This window comes from Salvelinus alpinus, chromosome 1, assembly GCF_045679555.1.
Source record: "Salvelinus alpinus chromosome 1, SLU_Salpinus.1, whole genome shotgun sequence".
Classification (NCBI taxonomy): Eukaryota; Metazoa; Chordata; class Actinopteri; order Salmoniformes; family Salmonidae; genus Salvelinus; species Salvelinus alpinus.
This window is the reverse complement of record NC_092086.1, coordinates 20,205,004-20,231,732: the sequence shown is the minus strand read 5'-3', so window position 1 is coordinate 20,231,732 and position 26,729 is coordinate 20,205,004. Positions and strand designations below refer to the sequence as shown.

General features: G+C 42.9%; 1 pseudogene; it reads left to right on the top strand.

Moving 5' to 3' along the window:
- LOC139575258 (immunoglobulin lambda-1 light chain-like) lies at positions 1-26,188 on the top strand (annotated as a pseudogene).
- The last annotated feature ends 541 nt before the right edge of the window (positions 26,189-26,729 follow it).

The window sequence follows — 26,729 nt, the reverse complement described above, 5'->3', positions numbered from 1 at the left end:
TGTGTGTGGGAGGGCGAGGTCTTGCAGTCACTCTGAGTGTGGATTGCAGTCACTCCGAGACTTTTCCAGTAGACTGCTTTCAAGGTAAGGAAACAAATATCTAAATATGTCCAACGCTGAACTATCACTTTAATGTCATCATATAAATTGTAGCCTTACTTTTGTACATTTCAATATTCTAATACAAAGTAAAATAAAAAATGATATTTTGGAAGTTTGAAAGACATGCCCCAACTCTCCCTGTGAGTTCCACGGAATGTTTTTAAAGGTCAATAAGGTATGAGTATCAAGTAAATAAGTTATTTAGGTAACTGTTATCCACCGTTGTGTCAAACTACCAGGAAGTTTGAAAAGGGCGCAAAGCTCACCCTGACTAAAGGTTCTTTGAAAATGCCTGTCAAGCAACATGGACGAAGTGTTGCAGTGAGATTAGGTCAATGTGCTGATACACAAACAAGTCAATCAACATTGGCATTGCATGCATAGGGTAGCAGGTAGCCTAGCGGTTAAGAGCGGTTTGAATCCCCGAGCCGACTTGGTGAAAAACCTGCCGATGTGCTTTTAAGCAAGGCACTTAGCCGTAATTGCTCCTGTAAGTCGCTCTGGTTCTCAATATAGGGGGTGCTGTTTCAACATTAGCATTTATCGTCTCCAAATTAAACTGCCTCATACTCAATTCTTGCTCGTACAATATGCATATTATAGTTATTATTGGATAGAAAACACTCTCTAGTTTCTATAGCCGTTTGAATTATGTCTCTGAGTGAAACAGAACCCATTCTACAGCACTTTTCCTGATATGGAGTGAGATTTCAGACATTTTGGCCTCTGGTCCCAGGTCAGTTTTAAAGTCCCTGTAAATCCTATGAGGATACAAACACTGCCCATGCCTTCCTCTAGATGTCAGTAAGAGGTGACAATTTGAATGGAGTCGATTGCGCAATCAGGGCCAGTATAAAACAGAAAAGACCGGATGTACCGTTCTTTTCCCGCTGCGCCTCACGCAAGATGGACGTCGGACTCTCTCTCTTTCCAAGCGTTGGTTTAGCCACTTATATATCGCCGGTCATGTTTTTACTCGTTATAGGTGTTAAAAACATCATAAGGTAGTTAATTTAAACCGTTTTATAGCAATTTATATCCGTTTAGTGCGATTTTGAGGCATTGCTTTGTGATGCACATTGAAGCACCGGGCACGTTTCGGGGTCCCGGTCGAACGTTAGTGGGCATTTCGACGGACAAGAGGACAGCTTTCGACCAAAAGAAGATTAGACCCAAGAAAGGATACATTGCCCAAGATACTGATGGAAGAACAGCTCACAGTAAGAACTATTTATGATGATAAATCGCTGTTCTGTTGAAAATTTTTAAACGCATATGTCGGCATTTTGTTATGTGTAGCTTCGCTTGGCGGACCCGGTATTGCACAGTAAGGATAATTTTACAAATTTAAGTCAGCGATTGCATTAAGAACTAATTTGTCTTTCGATTCCTGTCAACCCTGTATTTTTTAGTCAAGTTTATGATTAGCTATCGATTAGACTAGATCACTCTCAAATATAGCGCCCGACATTTTCAGGGCAGTTTTGCTAGTATTCTCATTGTATAACCACGTTTTTTTGTGGCTAAATATGCACATTTTCGAACAAACTCTATATGTATTTTGTAATATGATGTTACAGGAGTGTCATCGGAAGAATTCTGAGAAGGTTAGTGAAAAAATTAATATATTTTGGTGATCATAACGTTATCGCTCCCCTTGCCTTTGATTCATGCTGGGGTAACGTTTGCACATGTGGTATGCTAATATAACGATTTATTGTGTTTTCGCTGTAAAACGCTTAGAAAATCTGAAATATTGTCTGAATTCACAAGATCTGTGTCTTTCCATTGCTATGCTTTGTCTATTTTTATGAAATGTTTTATGATGAGTAAATTGGTAATACACGTTGCTCTCTGTATTTATTCTAGTCGAGTTGTGATGGTGGGTGCAATTGTAAACTATGATTTCTACCTGAAATATGCACATTTTTCTAACAAAAACTATCCTATACAATAAATATGTTATCAGACTGTCATCTGATGAGGTTTTTTCTTGGTTAGTGGCTATCAATATCTTTATTTGGCCGAATTGGTGATAGCTACTGGTGGAGAGAAAAAATGGTGGACAAAGAAAAATTGTGTCTTTTGCTAACGTGGTTAGCTAATAGATTTACATATTGTGTCTTCCCTGTAAAACATTTTAAAAATCAGAAATGATTGCTGGATTCACAAGAAGTGGATCTTTCATCTGGTATCTTGGACTTGTGATTGAATGATATTTAGATGCTACTATTTACTTGTGACGCTATGCTAGCTATGCTATTCAGCTTTTTTACTGGTGGGGGGTGCTCCCGGATCCGGGTTTCTGACTCGTTAGAAGATAAAAGTGTCTGCTAAATGACTAAAATCATTAAAAAAATAAACATCCAATCCTGTCATACAGTGTACAAAACATTATCAACACCTATTTCCATGACAGACTGATCAGGTGAAAGCTTTGATCCCTTATTGATATCACTTTCTAAATCGACTTCAATCAGAATAGATGAAGGAGAAGACACGGGTTAAAGAAGGATTTTTAAGCCTTGAGACAATTGAGACATGGATTGTGTATGTGTGCCATTCAGTGGGTGAATGAGCAAGACAACATATTTAAGTGATTTGAACAGGGTATGGTAGTCTACCAGGCGCATCGGTTTGTGTCAAGAACTGCAATGCTGCTGGGTTTTTCACACTCAACAGTTTCCTGTGTGTATCAAGAATGGTCCACACCCAAAGGACATCCAGTCAACATGACACAGCTATGGGAATCATTGGAGTCAACAAGGGTCAGCATGCCTGTGGAACACGTTTGACACCTTATCCATGCCATGACGAATAGAGGCTGTTCTGAGGGCAAAGGGGAGTGCAACTCAATATTAGGAAGGTGTTCTTAATGTTTTGTACACTCAGTTTACATCACATCCTGGTTTAACAAAAAAAAAATTAATACAAATGTTTGGGTATTATAACAGCATCACTGAGTGTACAACACATTGTGAATACCTGCTCTTTCCATGACATAGACTGACCAGGTGAATCCAGGTGAATGCTATGATCCCTTATTGATGTCACTTTTTAAATCCACTTCAATCCGTTTAGATGAAGGGGAGGAGAAAAAAATATTTTGGAGCCTTAAGACAATTGAGACATGGATTGTGTATGTGTGCCATTCAGAGTGTGAATGGGCAAGACAAAATACACTACAAAAGTATGTGGACACATGCTCATCAAACATCTCATTCCAAAATAATGGGCATTTACCTTGCTTTATGCACAGAGGCATTATCATGCTGAAACAGGAACGGGCCTTCCCCAAATCATCTAGAATATTATTGTATGCTGTAGTATTAAGATTTCCCTTCATTGGAGCTAAGAGGCCTAGCCCGAACCATGAAAAATAGCCCAAGACCATTATTCCTCCTCCACCAAACTTTACACTTGGCACGGTGCATTGGGGCTGGTAGCCTTGTCCTGGCATCTGCCAAACCCAGATTCGTCCGTCAGACTGCCAGATGGTGAAGCGTGATTAATCACTCCAGAGAACACGTTTCCACTGCTCCAGAGTCCAATGGCGGCGAGCTTTATACTACTCCAGCCGACACTTGGCATTGCAGTGATTTTAGGCTTGTGTGCAGCTTCTCGGCCATGGAAACCCATTTCATGAAGCTCCCGACTAACAGTTCTTCTGCTGACGTTGCTTCCAGAGGTTTGAAACTCAGTTGTGAGTGTTCCAACTGAGAATGCTTTTTTTACGTGCTACGCGCTTCAGCACTCGGCGGTCCCGTTTTCTGAGCTTGCGTGGCCTACCACTTCGCGGCTGAGCCGCTGTTGCTTCTAGACGTTCCACTTCACAATAACAGCACTTACAGTTGACCGGGGCAACTCTAGCAGGGCAGACATTTGACAAACTGACTTGTTGGAAAGTTGGCATCCTATGATGGTGACACGTTGAAAATCACTGAGCTCTTCAGTAAGGCCATTCTACTGCCGTCTTCTTAAACAATGGGGCAGCTATTATTTACTGAACTCCCGTCCTGAGCCTGCCGTTGGCTTGTGCTGGAGCGGCTGTTATTTAAGTCCCGCCGTGGGATGATGCTGGTGTTGTATACTTCAGTTGCAATGTGGCCACAACTCCCAGGGCCCATACAACAGCTACAATGAGAAGACTGACCACAAATGCACAAACATGAATGAGTAGAGTCCATTCCTGGTCCTCCTATGGCCACTGGGGTTCCCTATGACGATTCATTGGCTGGTACATCTTCGTCTGGATTGTGGGGCACCTTCCTGCAGTTGCTGGCATGAACTCACGTCGACCGCTCTGCAACCATCAGCAGCACCTGCAATGTACCAGTCCAGAGCTGTTGGTGCCAAGTCTTTCTGCGGAGGTCCTTGATGACCACTCAATCTACTGGCTGAAATTTGTGGAGTTGTCCTCCCTTTGGTTCAGGCAATGCTGGGGAAAATAGACTTCAGAACATTGTTAAGTGCAGCACAGTAGCTTATCATTTGATCCTCCTTTGAACCCATCAGTGTCAACCTGTTCTGTGGGAACGGGGTGTTTAGGATTCTCATGGGTCTTCCTGTGAGTATTTCATGAGGTGCTAAACCAGGGGTACGATGCGCACGTCCATGCATGTACATCAGAGCCAGAGGCATTATTGTTACCTATGGCAATCTGGTCTCAGCCTTCCTCTGCCTACATTGTTAGTCATACAAATCACACTTAGCACAAACCACAACTCCCCCCTTTTACACATGGTCTTGGTCATGTGCCAAGAACACTTATTTCTCCATTCTCACTTCCCCAGGCCCTTGCAGATCAGAAACATCCCGTAGAGAAACATGTTTTTAACATTTAGATGGGAAGTGCAACAAAATAGCCTCCAACAAGTTTTCAACCAATTTACCAGATGAGGTGAGGAACCCTCGTTGCTTCCAGAGTGTATCGAAGCCAAAATAAATGCTCTAGTAAGAGTAAACAATTCTGCAGCCTGAGCTGACCAATGGGGTGGTAGTTTAGCACTTTCCAATGTAGTGGCAGCCGTAGTTACTGCATTATCCATTAATGGTTTGCCTTAAGGTGGTTTTTGAGCGGAACTATCAACAAATAGTTCCAAATCAGCATTCATTAAAGGCACGTCAGATAAATCCGGGTGAGGCTTACAGACCTGGTCAACTAGGACAGCACAATCATGGGGCTCACCATCATCGTCAGTTGGTAAAGAGTGGCGGGGCTAAGGACGGCGCTTCAGTGTGACATGAGACATGGTTAACAGCACATTCTGGTAATGGAGCAGCCTTGCTGGGGTGAGGTATTTGTATTCGTATTTATTATGGATCCCCATTTAGTTCCGCCAAGGCAGCAGCTACTCTTCCTGGGGTCCGGAAAAATTAAGGCAGTTTATACCATTTTAAAAACATTACAATACATTCACAGATTTCACAACACACTGTGTGCCCTCAGGCCCCTACTCCACTACCACATATCTACAATGAAAAATCCATGTGTACATGTGTGTATAGTGTGCATGGTATCATGTGTGTATACATGTCTGTGCCTATGTTTTTGTTACTTCACGGTGCCCGCTGTTCCATAAGGTGTATTTTTACCTTCTTTTTAAATCTGATTCTACTGCTTGCATCAGTTACCTGATGTGGAATAGAGTTCCATGTAGTTATGCTCTATGTAGTACTGTGCACCTCCCATAGTCTGTTCTGGACTTGGGGACTGTGAAGAGACCTCTGGTGGCATGTCTTGTGGGGCATGCATGGGTGTCGGAGCTGTGTGCTAGTATTTTAAACAGACACCTCTGTACCTTCAGATTGACAACACTTCTTACAAAAACAAATACTGAGGAAGTCAATCTCTCTTCCACTTTTAGCCATGAGAGATTGACATGCATGTCAATAATGTTAGCTCTCTGTGTACTTTTAAGGGCAAGCCGTGCTGCCTTGTTCTGAGCCAACTGCAATTTCCCCATGGGTTTCCATGGCTGAGCAGCCACATACAAGCCTAAGATCACCATGCGCAATGCCAAGCGTCTGCCTTTGGACACTGGAGCAGTGGAAACACGTTCTCTGGAGTGATGAATCGCGCTTCACTATCTGGCGGGCGAATCTGGGTTTTGCGGATGCCAGGAGAACGCTACCTGCTCCAATATATAGTGCCAACTGTAAAGTTTGGTGGAAGAGGAATAATGTTCTGGGGCTGTTTTTCATGGTTCGGGCTAGGCCCGTTAGTGAAATTAATGCTACAGCATACAATGACATTCTAGACGATTCTGTGCTTCCAACTTTGTTGCAACAGTTTGGGGAAGGACCTTTCCTGTTCCAGCATGACAATGCCCCCGTGCACAAAGCGAGGTCCGTTTAGAAATGGTTTGTTGAAATCGATGTGGAAGAACTTGACTGGTCTGCACAGAACCCTTACATCAACCCAAATCAAACACCTTTGGGATGAATTGGAACGACAACTGCAAGCCAAGCCTAATCGCTCAACATCCGTGCCCGATCTTACTAATGCTCTTGTGGCTGAATGGAAGCAATATCCCACAGCAATGTTCCAACATCTAGTGGAAAGCCTTCCCAGAAGAGTGGAGGCTGTTATAGCAGCAAGTATGAGCCAGGCAAAAGGGGGACCAACTCCATATTAATATCCATGATTTTGGAATGAGATGTTTGACGAGTAGGTGTCCACATACTTGTAGTCATGTAGTGTAGCTAGCTAGCAAGCTAGCCAACTTTAGCAAGTTTGCTTTGTGTGCTTGGTTGTGCAAGCATGCATTGTTGGCAGGCAAACTACAGAAGAGCGAGTAGGCTACAATTCCCTATCATTTATCAGTGCAATTTTGACGGCCAACTAACTGAAAGTTTGAGAGGGTTCATCTAATGTTCCTTCGTTAAATTTGAGCTAATCTTCAATAGGACTGTAAAGTTCCCAAATGTAAAAGGACTCCCAAGTGGTATTGTCATATTTGCTGAAATCCATTCAGTTGGCTTTTGGCGAATGCATTCTAGTCTAGTTCAAAGTGAATGATGGCAGGCCTGTGTTGCAAATAAAGGCCTACTGTAGCTCTGTTTGGCTAGGGTGCACGGTCCACAGATGGGCAAAGGCCACTCTGGGACCTACAGACAGTGCTGGACTGGCTGTGACCGGTTGTAAGGACACTCAACACTTGCTTACCTCTGCATTTTAGTTGTTGTTGCTGTTGTTGCTATTGGCATAATCTGAAGGTGACAAAGTTGAAATGGGATGATTATTTTTTTTAAGCGATTTTTGCCAAAGTTCTTTTTTTTCTTTTTATAGTGTCTAATTGAATCTTTGTTTCTCTGTATGCTAAGGGAGGGAAGTTCAGTGTCTGTATGAATAGCCTTAGAAGCTTGTTTGAAGCTTCTCCTGGGGTCTTGTTAAGGTCAACTACATCATGAACTCAACTAATTTGTAGTACATTTATGGCAGAATTACCTTATGGAACATGTGAACTTTCATGTACCTTAATAACAAACGTGTACACTATCTTTAAATACGAATACATTTGTTAAATTACGGTCCTATTTGGTTTCGCCACGGAAAAAGGCAGGAACCTTCCCGCTAGCCATGATTGGCTGAGAAAATGGTTGGGGTGGACATGACGAGAGATGAGTTCAGATGGATCTGCCATGTAGCATAATTCTGTCTATAACATGAGCTGCTCAGAATGTGTAGGTAATGCTTTCTAACGTGGCTTTTTTGAAAGATATCACGTAGTACAACTGCAAAAGTGTTGCTCTCCACTTTCTGGAGAACCGAGTTTTGAAATCAGAGGAAATCAGAGGAATTAGAGTATGATAGTTAAGGAGATGGAGACAATTCTTGCGTTAGGGAGTCGAAAAGAGAACACACAGAAGGCTGTTGTATAATACACCTGTCTCCGGATTACATCTTCAAACTAAGGGCAACCATGGCATCTGTGACAGAGAGGGAGAAGCATTCATCCATGTATACGGATATATATTGACCACATTGACCATCACAGTGTTGGGACTTGAACCCTATTGAAAACCTGTGGTTTGAATTGAGGAGGGCCGTCCATAAGCGCAGACCGAAGCATATCAAGGATGTGGAGTTTCTTTATAGAGGAATGGTCTGAGATCCATCCCAACGTTTTCTTACAATCTCATAAAACATTGTAGAAAAAGGCTAAGTGCCATTATCCTTGCAAGGAGAGGGTGCACAAAGTGTTGAAAACAAGGGTGTCAATAATATTTTTTTTATTAACTTGTTAAACAACAGAGTAATTGCATTAGTATGAAATAATATACTTTCCTATTTTTTGGAACATACAATATACAGTAGCTCAGTATTTGTCATATTTTACACCATTTTTTGGGCCATCTTTATCAAGGGTGCCAATCATTTCCAATGTTACTGTAAGTCAATCACCCCCATTTAGCATGTATTGCATTTCATGCCCAAATCATCTCTAAATATTTTTAAACCAATTCATTAAGTAACACATTCTATTCTAGAGATGTGCTGTCACACTTGCTTTTGGTTCCTATGCTAATAGTATCTTCCCGTGTTGTTGCAGGTAACTCAGTATATCTGGGATAATGTCCAAGGGACTCATCTGAAGGGAGTCCCAGATCTGTGTACTGAGCCAACGCACTCTCTCACTGCCCAACACTGTGCTACCACCCTCAGCCACCCTGCTCCCCTGTGTGTAGGTACCAAGTTTTGCTGTACTATACTGATCCGTTCTTCACCACAGACCTGGGTCCAAATAGTACTTTTTTTCTTACATTTTCTTACTTGTTGCACTGGATTGGGGTTTATCAAATCAAATCAAATGTATTTACAAAGCCCTTCTTACATCAGCTGATGTCACATATTGCAGACTTGTTGAAAAATATGTTGTTCATCTCCTTAAGAACAAATAGGAATACATATCTTTCCATAATTTACCTAAGGATGAAAAACAAGCTTTGCTTAATTTACAATCCGATATGTCAGTCCTTACCCGCCCTGCTGATAAGGGTGGGTCAGTTGTACTCATGGATAGGACAGTTTATGTAAATGAGTGTCATAGACAACTGTTTGACAACACCTCAGAAGTGACCCCACTGCCCAATTTCAGAAGACTATCTTTACTGTCCTAGATGGGTATTTAAGTTCTGGTCAGATAACCCAAAACCTTTTTGGCTATTCAACACCCTAAAATTGCCACTTTCTATACTTTCCCGAAATTACACAAGAATGTTACAAAACCTCCAGGGCGCCCTATTGTAGCGGGCATTGATGCAGTAACAGCCCCTTTATCTACTTTTGTTTACTCTTTTATTAGACCAATCGCAGAACAGCTCCCCTCCGTTGTAAAGGACACCAGCAGTATGATCTCTATCATTGAATCTCTTGAGCCTCTCCCTGAGAATACTTTGTTAGTTACTTTGGATTTTGAGTCATTATACACAAATATTCCACACGAGGTCGGTATTGAACCTATGGAACATTTTCTTCTGTAACGTGACCCCAATGAACTACCTTCCAGTGCATGCATTATAACATTGGCTGAAACAGAACTCACACACAACTACTTCATGTTGTGTGTCAGTAAAGGCTGGGTTTACAGTCTAACCAGGTGTCCTTCCAGACTCACATCAAGCATCTCCAATCCAAAATTAAATCTAGAATCGGCTTCCTATTTCGCAACAAAGCATCCTTCACTCATGCTGCCAAACATGCCCTCGTAAAACTGACTATCCTACCAATCCTTGACTTCGGTGATGTAATTTACAAAATAGCCTCCAACACTCTACTCAGCAAATTGGATGCAGTCTATCACAGTGCCATCCATTTTGTCACCAACGCCCCATATACTACCCACCACTGCGACCGATATGCTCTCGTTGGCTGGCCCTGGCTTCATATTCGTCGCCAAACCAACTGGCTCCAGGTCATCTATAAGTCTTTGCTAGGTAAGGAAAGTCGGCCAAAGGAGGAATTGGCTTTGGGGATGACCAGTGAAATATACCTGCTGGAGCGCGTGCTACGGGTGGGTGCTGCTATGGTGACCAGTGAGCTAATAAGGCCCCCACCAATTCCTCTTTTGGCCGCCTTTCCTTCCAGTTCTCTGCTGCCAATGACTGGAACAAACTGCAAAAATCACTGAAGCTGGAGACTCATATCTCCCTCGCAAACTTTAAGCATCAGCTGTCAGAGCAGCTCACAGATCATTGCACCTGTACATAGCCTATCTGTAAATAGCCCATCCAACTACCTCATCCCCATATTGTTATTATTATTTATGTTTTTGCTCCTTTGCACCCCAGTATCTCTACTTGCACATTCATCTTCTGCACATCTATCACTCCAGTGTTTAATTGCTAAATTGTAATTACTTCGCCACTACGACCTATTTATTGCCTTAACTCCCTAATCTTACCTCATTTGCACACACTGTATATAGATTTTTTCTATTGTGTTATTGACTGTACATTTGTTTATTCCATGTGTACCTCTGTGTTGTTGTTTGTGTCGCACTGCTTTGCTTTATTTTGGCCAGGTCGCAGTTGTGAATGAGAACTTGTTCTCAACTGGCCTACCTGGTTAAATAAAGTTGAAATAAAATTCAAATTTAAAAAAAATCTAAATTACTTCTTTATTCAGACGAAGGGTACTGCTATGGGATCTCCCATGGCTTCTAACTATGCTAATGTGTATGTGGGTTACATGGAGAAACAGTCTATTTTCAATCCTCTCAAAAATGTTTTCTTGCCTAAAATCATTATTTGGAAACGGTATATTGATGATAGTTTTGTTCTATGGAGGGGTGATGCAAAACAGCTCCAGGCGTTCCATGCTTTTCTTAACTCCTGTTCTGAGCATTTGAGATTTACTATGCAATCTGATACACTGTAACGATCGTCGGTGGTGGAATTAGACCAAGATGCAGCGTGGGGTAGGTTAAAACAAGAACGAGAAAACCAACGAAACGTACAGCCTTATAGGGCTCAACAGCAACAAAACAAGGACAAGATCCCACAACATAGGTGGGAAAAAAGACTACCTAAGTATGATTCCCAATCAGAAACAACGATAGACAGCTGCCTCTGATTGGGAACCATACTCGGCCAAACACAAAGAAATACATAACATAGAATGCCCACCCAAATCACACCCTGACCAGACCAAATAGAGACATAAAAAGGCTCTCTAAGGTCAGGGCGTGACATACACGTCAAATCAGTTTTCTTGATCTTCTGATCTTGAGTGATGATAATGTTCTATACACTGATCTTTACAGGAAACCTACTTATCATAACAGTTTGATGAGGGCTGATAGTTGTCCCCCACTTCCCTTGAAAAATGGTTTGACCTACAGCCAATTCTGTTGAATCAAAAGAATTTGCAAAAAACTATCAGAGTTCGACAGAAATATGGCTGAGACGCAAAGAAAATTCAAGGAGAGGAGGTACAAAAATGGTCAGATTAATACTGCCATTGAGAAATTTCAAAACAAAACGATACAGGACCTTTTTCAAGGTCAGTCTCAGAAAAAGAAGCATTCTTGCATTCTAACTACCCGCTATTCAAAGTGCTCTGAACAAATGAAGGGAATCGTTCACAAACATTGGCACATTCTAAGATCCAATGACAGTATCGGTAATGTGTTTTCGGACCTTCCCTTGGTCATATTCTCGCGGGGCAGAACTCTCAGAGATGAATTGGTAAACTCTGATTTACCACCCCAAGATATTCCTGAACAACGTCTATTTGCGCCCCCTACTGGATGGAAACTACAAGTGTAATGGCTGTGCTCAATACAATGGTACTTATAAATGTCGTTCCTTCAAACACCCCCAAACAGGGAAACAGATCCCATTCAAAGGTGTTATCACATGCTCCACTAAGGCAGTTATTTATCTTATAACTTGTCCTTGTGGTAAAAAATTATGTGGGTAAAACAAAGCGCAAATTAAAAGTATGAATCTCGGAGCATCGTAGCGCCATTAGGTGCAAAAACTCGACTTACAGCCCACTTTTTGGAAGCAAAACACTCGATTTCGTCTCTACGTTATATCGGCATCGAACATGTCACCCTCCCTAGGAGAGGCGGTGACCTCGACAATTTATTGTTAAAACGAGAGGCTGCCTGGATTTAAAGACCCTTGCTCCCTCCGGTCTCAACGTAGACTTTGATCTGAAGCCATTCTTGTGATTATTGTGATTTGGCTATTGTAAATGTTTGTATGCTTATGTAGCCAAATTGTATCTATGATCGTACGCTATCCATGTATGCTATTTTAATATATGAGAATTAACCAATGATATCAGGCCACACCCGGCCATGATTACAGACACCTGTATGTCTTTTGACACTATATAAATGAGTCACCCCGCAGTGTTTGTCATTATACCCTGATGAAGACAGCTTGTCTGTCGAAACGTAGGACATAAAACATGTTATTGCATCTGAGCTCCTAGAGTGAGTGGCTCTCCTTTATTGTTTTAAGTGTTCCACTCTGCTAGCCAGCACCTCACCTAAATAGGTGTTCTACTCTGCTAGCCAGCACCTCACCTAAATAGGTGTTCCAGTCTGCTAGCCAGCACCTCACCTAAATAGGTGTTCCACTCTGCTAGCCAGCACCTCACCTAAATAGGTGTTCCACTCTGCTAGCCAGCACCTCGTCTAAATAGGTGTTCCACTCTGCTAGCCAGCACCTCGCCTAAATAGGTGTTCTACTCTGCTAGCCAGCACCTCGCCTAAATAGGTGTTCCACTCTGCTAGCCAGCACCTCGCCTAAATAGGTGTTCCACTCTGCTAGCCAGCACCTCGCCTAAGTAGGTGTTCCACTCTGCTAGCCAGCACCTCGCCTAAATAGGTGTTCTACTCTGCTAGCCAGCACCTCGCCTAAGTAGGTGTTCCACTCTGCTAGCCAGCACCTCGCCTAAGTAGGTGTTCCACTCTGCTAGCCAGCACCTCGCCTAAATAGGTGTTCTACTCTGCTAGCCAGCACCTCACCTAAAAAGGTGTTAAACTCTGCTAGCCAGCACCTCGCCTAAATAAGTGTTCAACTCTGCTAGCCAGCACCTCACCTAAATAGGTGTTCCACTCTGCTAGCCAGCACCTCACCTAAATAGGTGTTCTACTCTGCTAGCCAGCACCTCACCTAAATAGGTGTTCTACTCTGCTAGCCAGCACCTCACCTAAATAGGTGTTCCACTCTGCTAGCCAGCACCTCACCTAAATAGGTGTTCTACTCTGCTAGCCAGCACCTCACCTAAATAGGTGTTCCACTCTGCTAGCCAGCACCTCACCTAAATAGGTGTTCTACTCTGCTAGCCAGCACCTCACCTAAATAGGTGTTCCACTCTGCTAGCCAGCACCTCACCTAAATAGGTGTTCCACTCTGCTAGCCAGCACCTCACCTAAATAGGTGTTCCACTCTGCTAGCCAGCACCTCACCTAAATAGGTGTTCCACTCTGCTAGCCAGCACCTCGCCTAAATAGGTGTTCTACTCTGCTAGCCAGCACCTCACCTAAATAGGTGTTCTACTCTGCTAGCCAGCACCTCACCTAAATTGGTGTTCCACTCTGCTAGCAGGCACCTCGCCTAAATAGGTGTTCTACTCTGCTAGCCAGCACCTCACCTAAATAGGTGTTCTACTCTGCTAGCCAGCACCTCGCCTAAATAGGTGTTCCACTCTGCTAGCCAGCACCTCGCCTAAATAGGTGTTCTACTCTGCTAGCCAGCACCTCACCTAAATAGGTGTGCGTTTCCTTCGCCTCTAGATGGTTAGTTTAATCACATAATCATTAAGCCTAGAGTGTCGATTTGATAATATAACAGTCTTAACTTTTAATGATAAGTCAGAGACACGACAATTGTAAAGCCTTAGTTATTTTGTTGTTTTGACAAAGTCATTTCTGACGAGAAGCATTTAGTTGTACAACTGACTAGGTATCCCTCCTTTCCTTTTATTATTTATGTGATTAGTGATTATTTTACGTCTGTCCCCCATTTTAAGGTCAACTCTGTGACCAGGGTGTGATGTGGGTGGGCATTCTATGTTTGTATGTCTAGGTTTTGTTTTGGCCTGGTATGGTTCCCAATCAGAGGCAGCTGTCAATCGTTGTCTCTGATTGAGAACCATACTTAGGTAGCCTGTTTTCCCACTGTTAGTTGTGGGTGGTTATTTTCTGTTTAGTGTTTGTTGCACCTTGCAGAACGGTTCGTTTGTCGTTTTGCTGTTTTTGTTCGAGTGTTCGTATTTATTAAAAGTATTATGAATACTTACCACGCTGCACTTTGGTCCTCTTCTCCTTCTCCCGACGACGATCGTTACAGTGAAGTGTATCCGTGCACATGCGCAGATACTTTGTGTTACTGTGTGAGAGTGAAGTGTTGCATCTCGCTCATCTCAGTATCTCTGTTGCTGCTCTTTGGTAACATCATTTTACTGAGTCTACCTTTTAATTCATATTTAATTAAACTACTCATTTTTAAATCGTTTTTCAAAAGAAACATTAAACATCTAATAGTTAAATCATATTGTAAAATCAGATGAGCTGGTTCTACTCTTCTTGGAAATGTTGTGGTGTTTTGTGGTGGGAAACTGGGCAGATTGAGCATAACGTGTACCTATAGATAGATAGGATAGAAATGTTTTAACAATAAATACAACATTTTGAAGTTTGCATTCAATTCCTACTCCCTTTTACACACAACAAGCTTCCACTCCCCCTCTCACAAGGGGATTCATGGCTTATTTAAGAAGAAATCATCAACCCTGTTACTTTATTTGGCACTTATTAGGCTTTTGTTATAGTAAATTCTTTATTTAACCTCTTGAGATGGGAAAACACGTTTTTTTATTATGGCGAATATGTGCTATTTATTACAAAATCGAAGTCATTTTTATCAATTTACACTTTTCAATAGGCACCGAATTGGTGGAACGACCCAGATGCTGGGCGGAGAGAGAAGCATTCAAGTATTTCAGACTAGAACACCTGCCTCTATTTTACCTTAATGCAGGAATGCCTGGTCAATGTTTAGTTTGAAGTGCCATTATTACATGGTTTAAACTGTTCTCTAGTATTAACATTAGATGTTGGCCTCAGTATAATTTTCAGCATGAATGAGAAATATGACCTTGTAAGATTCAACTCAATATTAGGAAGGTGTTCTTAATGTTTTGTACACTCAGTGTAGCGCGGCGTCATGTTTCACATTCTGCATCAGTGATCAGAATAGAGGCTGCAGTTCTGTCAACGTCCACCAGAGGAGAACAAAGTACCACCAATAATGACTCAAGATATAACGACATTAAAGCAGGCACAGTGGCACTAGTCAGACAGACCACTGATTTCAGTCCCATCTAGTCTCGCGGGGCCTTCCTTCTGTCACACCCCAGAAAAAACAGATCGTTTCATGTCTACTATCTCTAGTTAACAGAGTCATTCACCAGGGACGTGTTCTAGATCTGACACTGAGTTACAGGCAGTGATGTGTTGCTCCCTTTCTCCCCCAGAACACACATGCTTCCCCTCCCCTCCTCCTCTCCTTATTTATAGCTTCATGTAAATTAAGAGGTTATTTTATCTCCTCTCAGAACTGTGTGGGGAGAGGGGGGGTGGACTGAAACTGAGGGTGTGTCCCAAAAGGCATTATATTCCCTTTATAGTGCACTCTTCTTAAGGGCCCATTGGCTTCTGGTCAACGGCAGTGCGCTATAAACAGAGTAGGGAGACATTTGGGACACATCCTGAGTACCTCCTCATTATGTTGTCCCTGTGTAGAACTAGTATAGGATATTAAACTCCAGTTATGGTTTGATGGAGGTAGAATATGAGTCAGTGATGAAGACAGGGCCTAATGTAGAGCAATGAGAGCAGCTGGTGATTGGTTAACTTCAGAGGCCCCTCCCTCTGTTCCTCCCTGTCTGTCTCCTTATAGGTGGGTCCTGCAGCCTCTCCTCTCCTCACACTCCAACCCTGCTCATCTCTCAGCTGGACAGTAAGGGCCGTTCACACCACACACTGACAACATGCTGGGGACACTCTGCACTCTCATCACTGCTCTAACATGTAAGGATTTACTATATGTTCAATCTGAATCCCCAAAATGCAATACCAGTTTAATATTAATTGTATGATTTAATGTCTTAAATTGTGTGCTTAATTCCCACAGATGTCAGTTGCCAGAAAGCAGTGACACAGACACCTTCAGTACTGACTGTCAGTTCAAAGGGGACTGCTACTTTTCACTGTGACATTACCAAAGGGGAAGGTTATTACTGCTAAGCTGGTATAAACAGGTTCCAGGCGGAGCACCTCAGTATGTGTTAAGGTTTTACCATGCTCATGCCTCTCCTGTATGAATATGGATCTGGTTTCTCCTCTGGTCGTTTCACATCTAAAGCCATCAGTCTGAATAAGGATTATCAGTTTGATAATCAGTAATGTGGAGGAGACAGACTCAGCAGTGTATTACTGTCAGACATGGGACAACTCTGTTAAAGAGCACGTATCACAGTGATATACACCATGACAAAAACCTCCTCACCAAACACACTCACTTCTGCTTTCAGATGTTCTGAATATAGACACTAACTGAATGTCAAGTCATCCTGAACCAGTGTGTCTGCAGTAGGAGAACATTCCATGCTTGTGTTTTACACAAAACCCTTCACACATTTACTAGAATGTTGTCATTAACAATTACACCTAGTTGTCACAAAGCATGAATGATAAAGTGATATTCCAGAAGGTTCAGTCCTAACAGAAGACTCCATGTATCAGACAACCTCCATGATAGTCAGTCCCCTGGTTTACAGTAGAGACATATTACATCAACAGTCATTTAGTGATGTACTGTTAGATCAGAACCCCACTATCAGGTCCAGATAATATTATTATAATGTTATTATCTATACTATGACATGCTGATTTTAAGAAAACTTAACAACATAACTCACATGAAACAAAATACTGCTCTTTTCAGTGTAACCAAAATGATCCCATATGGTTTTTGTTAGTCCAATATAAAATATATATATTTTTCATAGTTTAATAGTTACTGTAATATAAATTCATCAGAAGTCCGTCATTACAGAAGCTGATAGGGTGAGATATACAGGCCCCTCCCTCTGTTCCTCCCTGTCTGTCTCCTTATAGGTGGGTCCTGCAGCCTCTCCTCTCCTCACACTCCAACCCTGCTCATCTCTCAGCTGGACAGTAAGGGCCATTCACACCACACACTGACAACATGCTGGGGACACTCTGCACTCTCATCACTGCTCTAACATGTAAGGAGTCTGACTTCCTGGAGGTTTTACTTCCTGTTTTATTAATGAGTCTGTATGTTTCTATTTACTACATGTCATCTTCTTCTTTCCCAGGTGTCAGTTGTGACAGTGAAGAAAGGAGACACGGCCACTCTGGACTGTAACCTGGGGACTGTTGATAATAGAGATGGACACTCTGGACTGTAACCTGGGGACTGTTGATAATAGAGACGACCACTCTGGACTGTAACCTGGGGACTGTTGATAATAGAGATGGCCACTCTGGACTGTAACCTGGGGACTGTTGATAATAGAGATGGCCACTCTGGACTGTAACCTGGGGACTGTTGAAAATAGAGACGACCACTATGGACTGTAACATGGGGACTGTTGATAATAGAGATGGACACTCTGGACTGTAACCTGGGGACTGTTGATAATAGAGACGACCACTCTGGACTGTAACCTGGGGACTGTTGATAATAGAGATGGCCACTCTGGACTGTAACCTGGGGACTGTTGATAATAGAGACGGCCACTCTGGACTGTAACCTGGGGACTGTTGATAGTAGAGACAGACACTCTGGACTGTAACCTGGGGACTGTTGATAATAGAGACGACCACTATGGACTGTAACCTGGGGACTGTTGATAATAGAGACGACCACTATGGACTGTAACATGGGGACTGTTGATAGTAGAGACAGACACTCTGGACTGTAACCTGGGGACTGTTGATAATAGAGACGACCACTATGGACTGTAACATGGGGACTGTTGATAATAGAGACGACCACAATGGACTGTAACCTGGGGACTGTTGATAATAGAGACGACCACTATGGACTGTAACCTGGGGACTGTTGATAGTAGAGACAGACACTCTGGACTGTAACCTGGGGACTGTTGATAATAGAGACGACCACTATGGACTGTAACATGGGGACTGTTGATAATAGAGACGGCCACTCTGGACTGTAACCTGGAGACTGTTGATAATAGAGACGACCACTCTGGACTGTAACATGGGGACTGTTGATAATAGAGACGGCCACTCTGGACTGTAACCTGGAGACTGTCTGATAATAGAGACGAGCGCAGCTCTGTCTGACTGTAACGCTGGAGTACCTGTCTGATCAATAGAGAGAGCGAAGCTCTATCTGAATGGAATGTTTCAATTCATGTCTCTCAGTAGAGAGAGTGAAGCTCCGTCTGAATGGGATGTTTCAGTTCCTGTCCTCTCAGTAGAGAGAGTGAAGCTCTGTCAGAATGGGATGTTTCAGTTCCTGTCCTCTCAGTAGAGAGAGTGAAGCTCTGTCTGAATGGGATGTTTCAGTTCCTGTCCTCTCAGTAGAGAGAGTGAAGCTCTGTCTGAATGGGATGTTTCAGTTCCTGTCCTCTCAGTAGAGAGAGTGAAGCTCTGTCTGAATGGGATGTTTCAGTTCCTGTCCTCTCAGTAGAGAGAGTGAAGCTCTGTCTGAATGGGATGTTTCAGTTCCTGTCCTCTCAGTAGAGAGAGTGAAGCTCTGTCTGAATGGGATGTTTCAGTTACTGTCCTCTCAGTAGAGAGAGTGAAGCTCTGTCTGGATGGGATGTTTCAGTTCCTGTCCTCTCAGTAGAGAGAGTGAAGCTCTGTCTGAATGGGATGTTTCAGTTCCTGTCCTCTCAGTAGAGAGAGTGAAGCTCTGTCTGAATGGGATGTTTCAGTTACTGTCCTCTCAGTAGAGAGAGTGAAGCTCTGTCTGAATGGGATGTTTCAGTTCCTGTCCTCTCAGTAGAGAGAGTGAAGCTCTGTCAGAATGGGATGTTTCAGTTCCTGTCCTCTCAGTAGAGAGAGTGAAGCTCTGTCTGAATGGATGTTTCAGTTCCTGTCCTCTCAGTAGAGAGAGTGAAGCTCTGTCTGAATGGATGTTTCAGTTCCTGTCCTCTCAGTAGAGAGAGTGAAGCTCTGTCTGAATGGATGTTTCAGTTCCTGTCCTCTCAGTAGAGAGAGTGAAGCTCTGTCTGAATGGGATGTTTCAGTTCCTGTCCTCTCAGTAGAGAGAGTGAAGCTCTGTCTGAATGGGATGTTTCAGTTCCTGTCCTCTCAGTAGAGAGAGTGAAGCTCTGTCTGAATGGGATGTTTCAGTTCCTGTCCTCTCAGTAGAGAGAGTGAAGCTCTGTCTGAATGGGATGTTTCAGTTCCTGTCCTCTCAGTAGAGAGAGTGAAGCTCTGTCTGAATGGGATGTTTCAGTTCCTGTCCTCTCAGTAGAGAGAGTGAAGCTCTGTCTGAATGGGATGTTTCAGTTCCTGTCCTCTCAGTAGAGAGAGTGAAGCTCTGTCTGAATGGGATGTTTCAGTTCCTGTCCTCTCAGTAGAGAGAGTGAAGCTCTGTCTGAATGGGATGTTTCAGTTCCTGTCCTCTCAGTAGAGAGAGTGAAGCTCTGTCTGAATGGGATGTTTCAGTTCCTGTCCTCTCAGTAGTGAGAGTGAAGCTCTGTCTGAATGGGATGTTTCATTTCCTGTCCTCTCAGTAGAGAGAGTGAAGCTCTGTCTGAATGGGATGTTTCAGTTCCTGTCCTCTCAGTAGTGAGAGTGAAGCTCTGTCTGAATGGGATGTTTCATTTCCTGTCCTCTCAGTAGAGAGAGTGAAGCTCTGTCTGAATGGGATGTTTCAGTTCCTGTCCTCTCAGTAGAGAGAGTGAAGCTCTGTCTGAATGGGATGTTTCAGTTCCTGTCCTCTCAGTAGTGAGAGTGAAGCTCTGTCTGAATGGGATGTTTCATTTCCTGTCCTCTCAGTAGAGAGAGTGAAGCTCTGTCTGAAAAGGGATGTTTCAGTTCCTGTCCTCTCAGTAGAGAGAGTGAAGCTCTGTCTGAATGGGATGTTTCAGTTCCTGTCCTCTCAGTAGAGAGAGTGAAGCTCTGTCTGAATGGGATGTTTCAGTTCCTGTCCTCTCAGTAGAGAGAGTGAAGCTCTGTCTGAATGGATGTTTCAGTTCCTGTCCTCTCAGTAGAGAGAGTGAAGCTCTGTCTGAATGGGATGTTTCATTTCCTGTCCTCTCAGTAGAGAGAGTGAAGCTCTGTCTGAATGGGATGTTTCAGTTCCTGTCCTCTCAGTAGAGAGAGTGAAGCTCTGTCTGAATGAGATGTTTCAGTTCCTGTCCTCTCAGTAGTGAGAGTGAAGCTCTGTCTGAATGGGATGTTTCATTTCCTGTCCTCTCAGTAGAGAGAGTGAAGCTCTGTCTGAATGGGATGTTTCAGTTCCTGTCCTCTCAGTAGAGAGAGTGAAGCTCTGTCTGAATGGGATGTTTCAGTTCCTGTCCTCTCAGTAGAGAGAGTGAAGCTCTGTCTGAATGGGATGTTTCAGTTCCTGTCCTCTCAGTAGAGAGAGTGAAGCTCTGTCTGAATGGGATGTTTCAGTTCCTGTCCTCTCAGTAGAGAGAGTGAAGCTCTGTCTGAATGGGATGTTTCAGTTCCTGTCCTCTCAGTAGAGAGACTGAAGCTCTGTCTGAATGGATGTTTCAGTTCCTGTCCTCTCAGTAGAGAGAGTGAAGCGCTGTCTGAATGGATGTTTCAGTTCCTGTCCTCTCAGTAGAGAGAGTGAAGCTCTGTCTGAATGGGATGTTTCAGTTCCTGTCCTCTCAGTAGAGAGAGTGAAGCTCTGTCTGAATGGGATGTTTCAGTTCCTGTCCTCTCAGTAGAGAGAGTGAAGCTCTGTCTGAATGGGATGTTTCAGTACCTGTCCTCTCAGTAGTGAGAGTGAAGCTCTGTCTGAATGGGATGTTTCAGTTCCTGTCCTCTCAGTAGAGAGAGTGAAGCTCTGTCTGAATGGATGTTTCAGTTCCTGTCCTCTCAGTAGAGAGAGTGAAGCTCTGTCTGAATGGGATGTTTCAGTTCCTGTCCTCTCAGTAGAGAGAGTGAAGCTCTGTCTGAATGGGATGTTTCAGTTCCTGTCCTCTCAGTAGAGAGAGTGAAGCTCTGTCTGAATGGGATGTTTCAGTTCCTGTCCTCTCAGTAGTGAGAGTGAAGCTCTGTCTGAATGGGATGTTTCAGTTCCTGTCCTCTCAGTAGAGAGAGTGAAGCTCTGTCTGAATGGGATGTTTCAGTTCCTGTCCTCTCAGTAGAGAGAGTGAAGCTCTGTCTGAATGGGATGTTTCAGTTCCTGTCCTCTCAGTAGTGAGAGTGAAGCTCTGTCTGAATGGGATGTTTCAGTTCCTGTCCTCTCAGTAGAGAGAGTGAAGCTCTGTCTGAATGGGATGTTTCAGTTCCTGTCCTCTCAGTAGAGAGAGTGAAGCTCTGTCTGAATGGGATGTTTCAGTTCCTGTCCTCTCAGTAGAGAGAGTGAAGCTCTGTCTGAATGGGATGTTTCAGTTCCTGTCCTCTCAGTAGAGAGAGTGAAGCTCTGTCTGAATGGGATGTTTCAGTTCCTGTCCTCTCAGTAGAGAGACTGAAGCTCTGTCTGAATGGGATGTTTCAGTTCCTGTCCTCTCAGTAGAGAGAGTGAAGCTCTGTCTGAATGGGATGTTACAGTTCCTGTCCTCTCAGTAGAGAGAGTGAAGCTCTGTCTGAATGGGATGTTTCAGTTCCTGTCCTCTCAGTAGTGAGAGTGAAGCTCTGTCTGAATGGGATGTTTCAGTTCATGTCCTCTCAGTAGAGAGAGTGAAGCTCTGTCTGAATGGGATGTTTCAGTTCCTGTCCTCTCAGTAGAGAGAGTGAAGCTCTGTCTGAATGGGATGTTTCAGTTCCTGTCCTCTCAGTAGAGAGAGAGAAGCTCTGTCTGAATGGGATGTTTCAGTTCCTGTCCTCTCAGTAGTGAGAGTGAAGCTCTGTCTGAATGGGATGTTTCAGTTCCTGTCCTCTCAGTAGAGAGAGAGAAGCTCTGTCTGAATGGGATGTTTCAGTTCCTGTCCTCTCAGTAGTGAGAGTGAAGCTCTGTCTGAATGGGATGTTTCAGTTCCTGTCCTCTCAGTAGAGAGAGTGAAGCTCTGTCTGAATGGGATGTTTCAGTTCCTGTCCTCTCAGTAGAGAGAGTGAAGCTCTGTCTGAATGGGATGTTTCAGTTCCTGTCCTCTCAGTAGTGAGAGTGAAGCTCTGTCTGAATGGGATGTTTCAGTTCCTGTCCTCTCAGTAGAGAGAGTGAAGCTCTGTCTGAATGGGATGTTTCAGTTCCTGTCCTCTCAGTAGAGAGAGTGAAGCTCTGTCTGAATGGGATGTTTCAGTTCCTGTCCTCTCAGTAGAGAGACTGAAGCTCTGTCTGAATGGATGTTTCAGTTCCTGTCCTCTCAGTAGAGAGAGTGAAGCTCTGTCTGAATGGATGTTTCAGTTCCTGTCCTCTCAGTAGAGAGACTGAAGTTCTGTCTGAATGGGATGTTTCAGTTCCTGTCCTCTCAGTAGAGAGAGTGAAGCTCTGTCTGAATGGGATGTTTCAGTTCCTGTCCTCTCAGTAGAGAGAGTGAAGCTCTGTCAGAATGGGATGTTTCAGTTCCTGTCCTCTCAGTAGAGAGAGTGAAGCTCTGTCAGAATGGGATGTTTCAGTTCCTGTCCTCTCAGTAGAGAGAGTGAAGCTCTGTCTGAATGGATGTTCCAGTTCCTGTCCTCTCAGTAGAGAGAGTGAAGCTCTGTCTGAATGGGATGTTTCAGTTCCTGTCCTCTCAGTAGAGAGAGTGAAGCTCTGTCAGAATGGGATGTTTCAGTTCCTGTCCTCTCAGTAGTGAGAGTGAAGCTCTGTCTGAATGGGATGTTTCAGTTCCTGTCCTCTCAGTAGTGAGAGTGAAGCTCTGTCTGAATGGGATGTTTCAGTTCCTGTCCTCTCAGTAGAGAGAGTGAAGCTCTGTCTGAATGGGATGTTTCAGTTCCTGTCCTCTCAGTAGAGAGAGTGAAGCTCTGTCTGAATGGGATGTTTCAGTTCCTGTCCTCTCAGTAGAGAGAGTGAAGCTCTGTCTGAATGGGATGTTTCAGTTCCTGTCCTCTCAGTAGAGAGAGTGAAGCTCTGTCTGAATGGGATGTTTCAGTTCCTGTCCTCTCAGTAGAGAGAGTGAAGCTCTGTCTGAATGGGATGTTTCAGTTCCTGTCCTCTCAGTGGTGAGAGTGAAGCTCTGTCTGAATGGGATGTTTCAGTTCCTGTCCTCTCAGTAGAGAGAGTGAAGCTCTGTCTGAATGGATGTTTCAGTTCCTGTCCTCTCAGTAGAGAGAGTGAAGCTCTGTCTGGATGGGATGTTTCAGTTCCTGTCCTCTCAGTAGAGAGAGTGAAGCTCTGTCTGAATGGGATGTTTCAGTTCCTGTCCTCTCAGTAGAGAGAGTGAAGCTCTGTCTGAATGGGATGTTTCAGTTCCTGTCCTCTCAGTAGAGAGAGTGAAGCTCTGTCTGAATGGGATGTTTCAGTTCCTGTCCTCTCAGTAAAGAGATTGAAATTCTGTCTGAATGGGATGTTTCAGTTCCTGTCCTCTCAGTAGAGAGAGTGAAGCTCTGTCAGAATGGATGTTTCAGTTCCTGTCCTCTCAGTAGTGAGAGTGAAGCTCTGTCTGGATGGGATGTTTCAGTTCCTGTCCTCTCAGTAGTGAGAGTGAAGCTCTGTCTGAATGAATGTTTCAGTTCCTGTCCTCTCAGTAGTGAGAGTGAAGCGCTGTCTGAATGGATGTTACAGTTCCTGTCCTCTCAGTAGAGAGAGTGAAGCGTTGTCTGAATGGATGTTTCAGTTCCTGTCCTCTCAGTAGAGAGAGTGAAGCTCTGTCTGAATGGGATGTTTCAGTTCCTGTCCTCTCAGTAGAGAGAGTGAAGCTCTGTCTGAATGGGATGTTTCAGTTCCTGTCCTCTCAGTAGAGAGAGTGAAGCTCTGTCTGAATGGATGTTTCAGTTCCTGTCCTCTCGTTAGTGAGAGTGAAGCTCTGTCTGAATGGGATGGTTCAGTTCCTGTCCTCTCAGTAGAGAGAGTGAAGCTCTGTCTGAATGGGATGTTTCAGTTCCTGTCCTCTCAGTAGAGAGAGTGAAGCTCTGTCTGAATGGATGGTTCAGTTCCTGTCCTCTCAGTAGAGAGAGGGAGGAGGTTATTGTACGGCTGTGTATACAAACTGAATCACTGTGGTATTCGGACAAGGAACCAAGCTCATTGTTACTGGTGAGTACCCTTCTAATGTGTTAATCTACAGAATATGTTTTGTTTCTACTATAGTGTTGGTCAGATATATATATATATTTTTTTAAATGTTTGTTTAATAAAATGTCATTTAAATTCACTGATTTAATATTTTGCACCTGCTTTAATCCTGTCTCGTATTTTGTTTGTAAATGACTTATGAAACAGTTTGATGACTGTGTTAATGTCTCTGGTTGGTCTGCTCTGTTCATGTTTTATCATTCATATCTTGTGTTTCTGTTGTCTGTGTAACTCAATGTAAAGGAGATATTTCATCTCAAAGTGTTTAATCATTAATATCTTGTGTTTCTGTTGTCTATATAACTCAATGTAAAGGAGATCTTTCATCTCAAAGTGTTTAATCATGAATATCTTGTGTTTCTGTTGTCTATATAACTCAATGTAAAGGAGATATTTCATCTCAAAGTGTTTAATCATTAATATCTTGTGTTTCTGTTGTCTATATAACTCAATGTAAAGGAGATATTTCATCTCAAAGTGTTTAATCATGAATATCTTGTTTTTCTGTTGTCTATATAACTCAATGTAAAGGAGATCTTTCATCTCAAAGTGTTTAATCATTAATATCTTGTGTTTCTGTTGTCTATATAACTCAATGTAAAGGAGATATTTCATTTTTCATTTTTTTAAATCCCATTTCCTTGTGAATTATTTGTATTTTATATTTAAATGTCCACATTTCGTTCAGCTTTTAGCATTTTAGTCTTCCAGAGCTCTGATGTAATATTATAAATAATGTTTCCAGAAATTGCTCTGTCTCTCATTTTAACACCTTAACACCGTATGATTCCTTCTATCAATATCATTGTAAACATCATGAAGAGCAGATCGTAATATAATTGCTCTTAATGCAGGGTGTATTGGTAATGATACCCACATGTACTGAAATATAAACTGTTATCCATTGTGTTTTCTTCTCATCCCATCCGTTGACTACTTTCTACAGATGGAGATCTGGCTACACCTGCTGTGACCCTGTTCCCTCCATCCACTGAAGACCTCAAGTCCAGCAGAGCAACACTGGTGTGTCTGACTAGTAACCTGTCTCAGAAGTCCAAGGGGTTGGCAGATGTCAGCTGGATGTCTAATGGTGAATCAGTGACAGAAGATGTTTCTACCAGCCCTGCTGAGCAGCAACCAGACAAAACCTTCAAGATCAGCAGCTATCTGACCATTCAGACTGCAGACTGGGACAAGGACCTGGTGTTCACATGTAAAGTGTCGTTGGGGTCAACATTCTCTGAGAAAGAGATCAGAAAGACTAGTTGTAGTCTGTAAAACAATAGTTTCAGACAATCAATACAACTGGTAGTTTGTTAGAGCTTCACAACGAGTGCAGCTTTTATTTTGTTAGAACGTTTAAGTGATGTGTTGATCCTTGCTTTGCTGTTAAATATAGAAGTTAAAATCCTAACAACATGGATGATATTGGGCTGAAGTCTGAATGCAGCAGTGAATATTATGACAATAACCAATGTGATGTCAAATAGTTGTTGAGGGTTGTTTCTCATGACAAGTTACTATTGATGCATTCACTGTACCAGCATCATGTTCTCTAAAACATGACATCTGAAACACTGTCATGATGACTAGGTCTCTCTACTGTTGTGAAATGAGTTGAATTACTAATGATTAATAGAGGAATAGTTAGAGCTTTGTTGTATTGTGGATATTAAATAAAGAACATTCTAAAGAACAAGTGTTTGTATTTGAGCATGTTGATGAACATCAGTGTTAGCAGCACTAAATGAGGGTGAATCTGGATAATGACTGTTTAAATTCAACCAAGACAGAAGAGCCCAGAATCCTTACCAGGTTTATTATCATAACAAGGATTCTGACCAACCAGAGATGACCTAACAGTTGACAGTTCTCTAGTATTAACATGAGATGTTGGACTCAGTATCATTTCAGCATTATTACAACTGTATAGGTCTGGTCTTCACTCAGTCTCCCACTGACATCCATCCATGACTAAGTAAACACTCAATGAGGTCCTTTATCTTCTTCCCCAGAGTCAGATGAAGATCGCACAATGACTGGAAGTCTATGGGAAACGCTAGTTAACATTGACTGACTAAACTAACTAACTTCCTTCAAACTGGACACAGAGAAATACAAATGGTATGAACAAGTCCATCTGACTCTGGGGAAGTATATAAAGGGACTCATTGACAAAATTCTGAAGTATCCCCTTAAGTGGAAGGATTGGTCCAACATATAGAGTCATGTCATGCTGT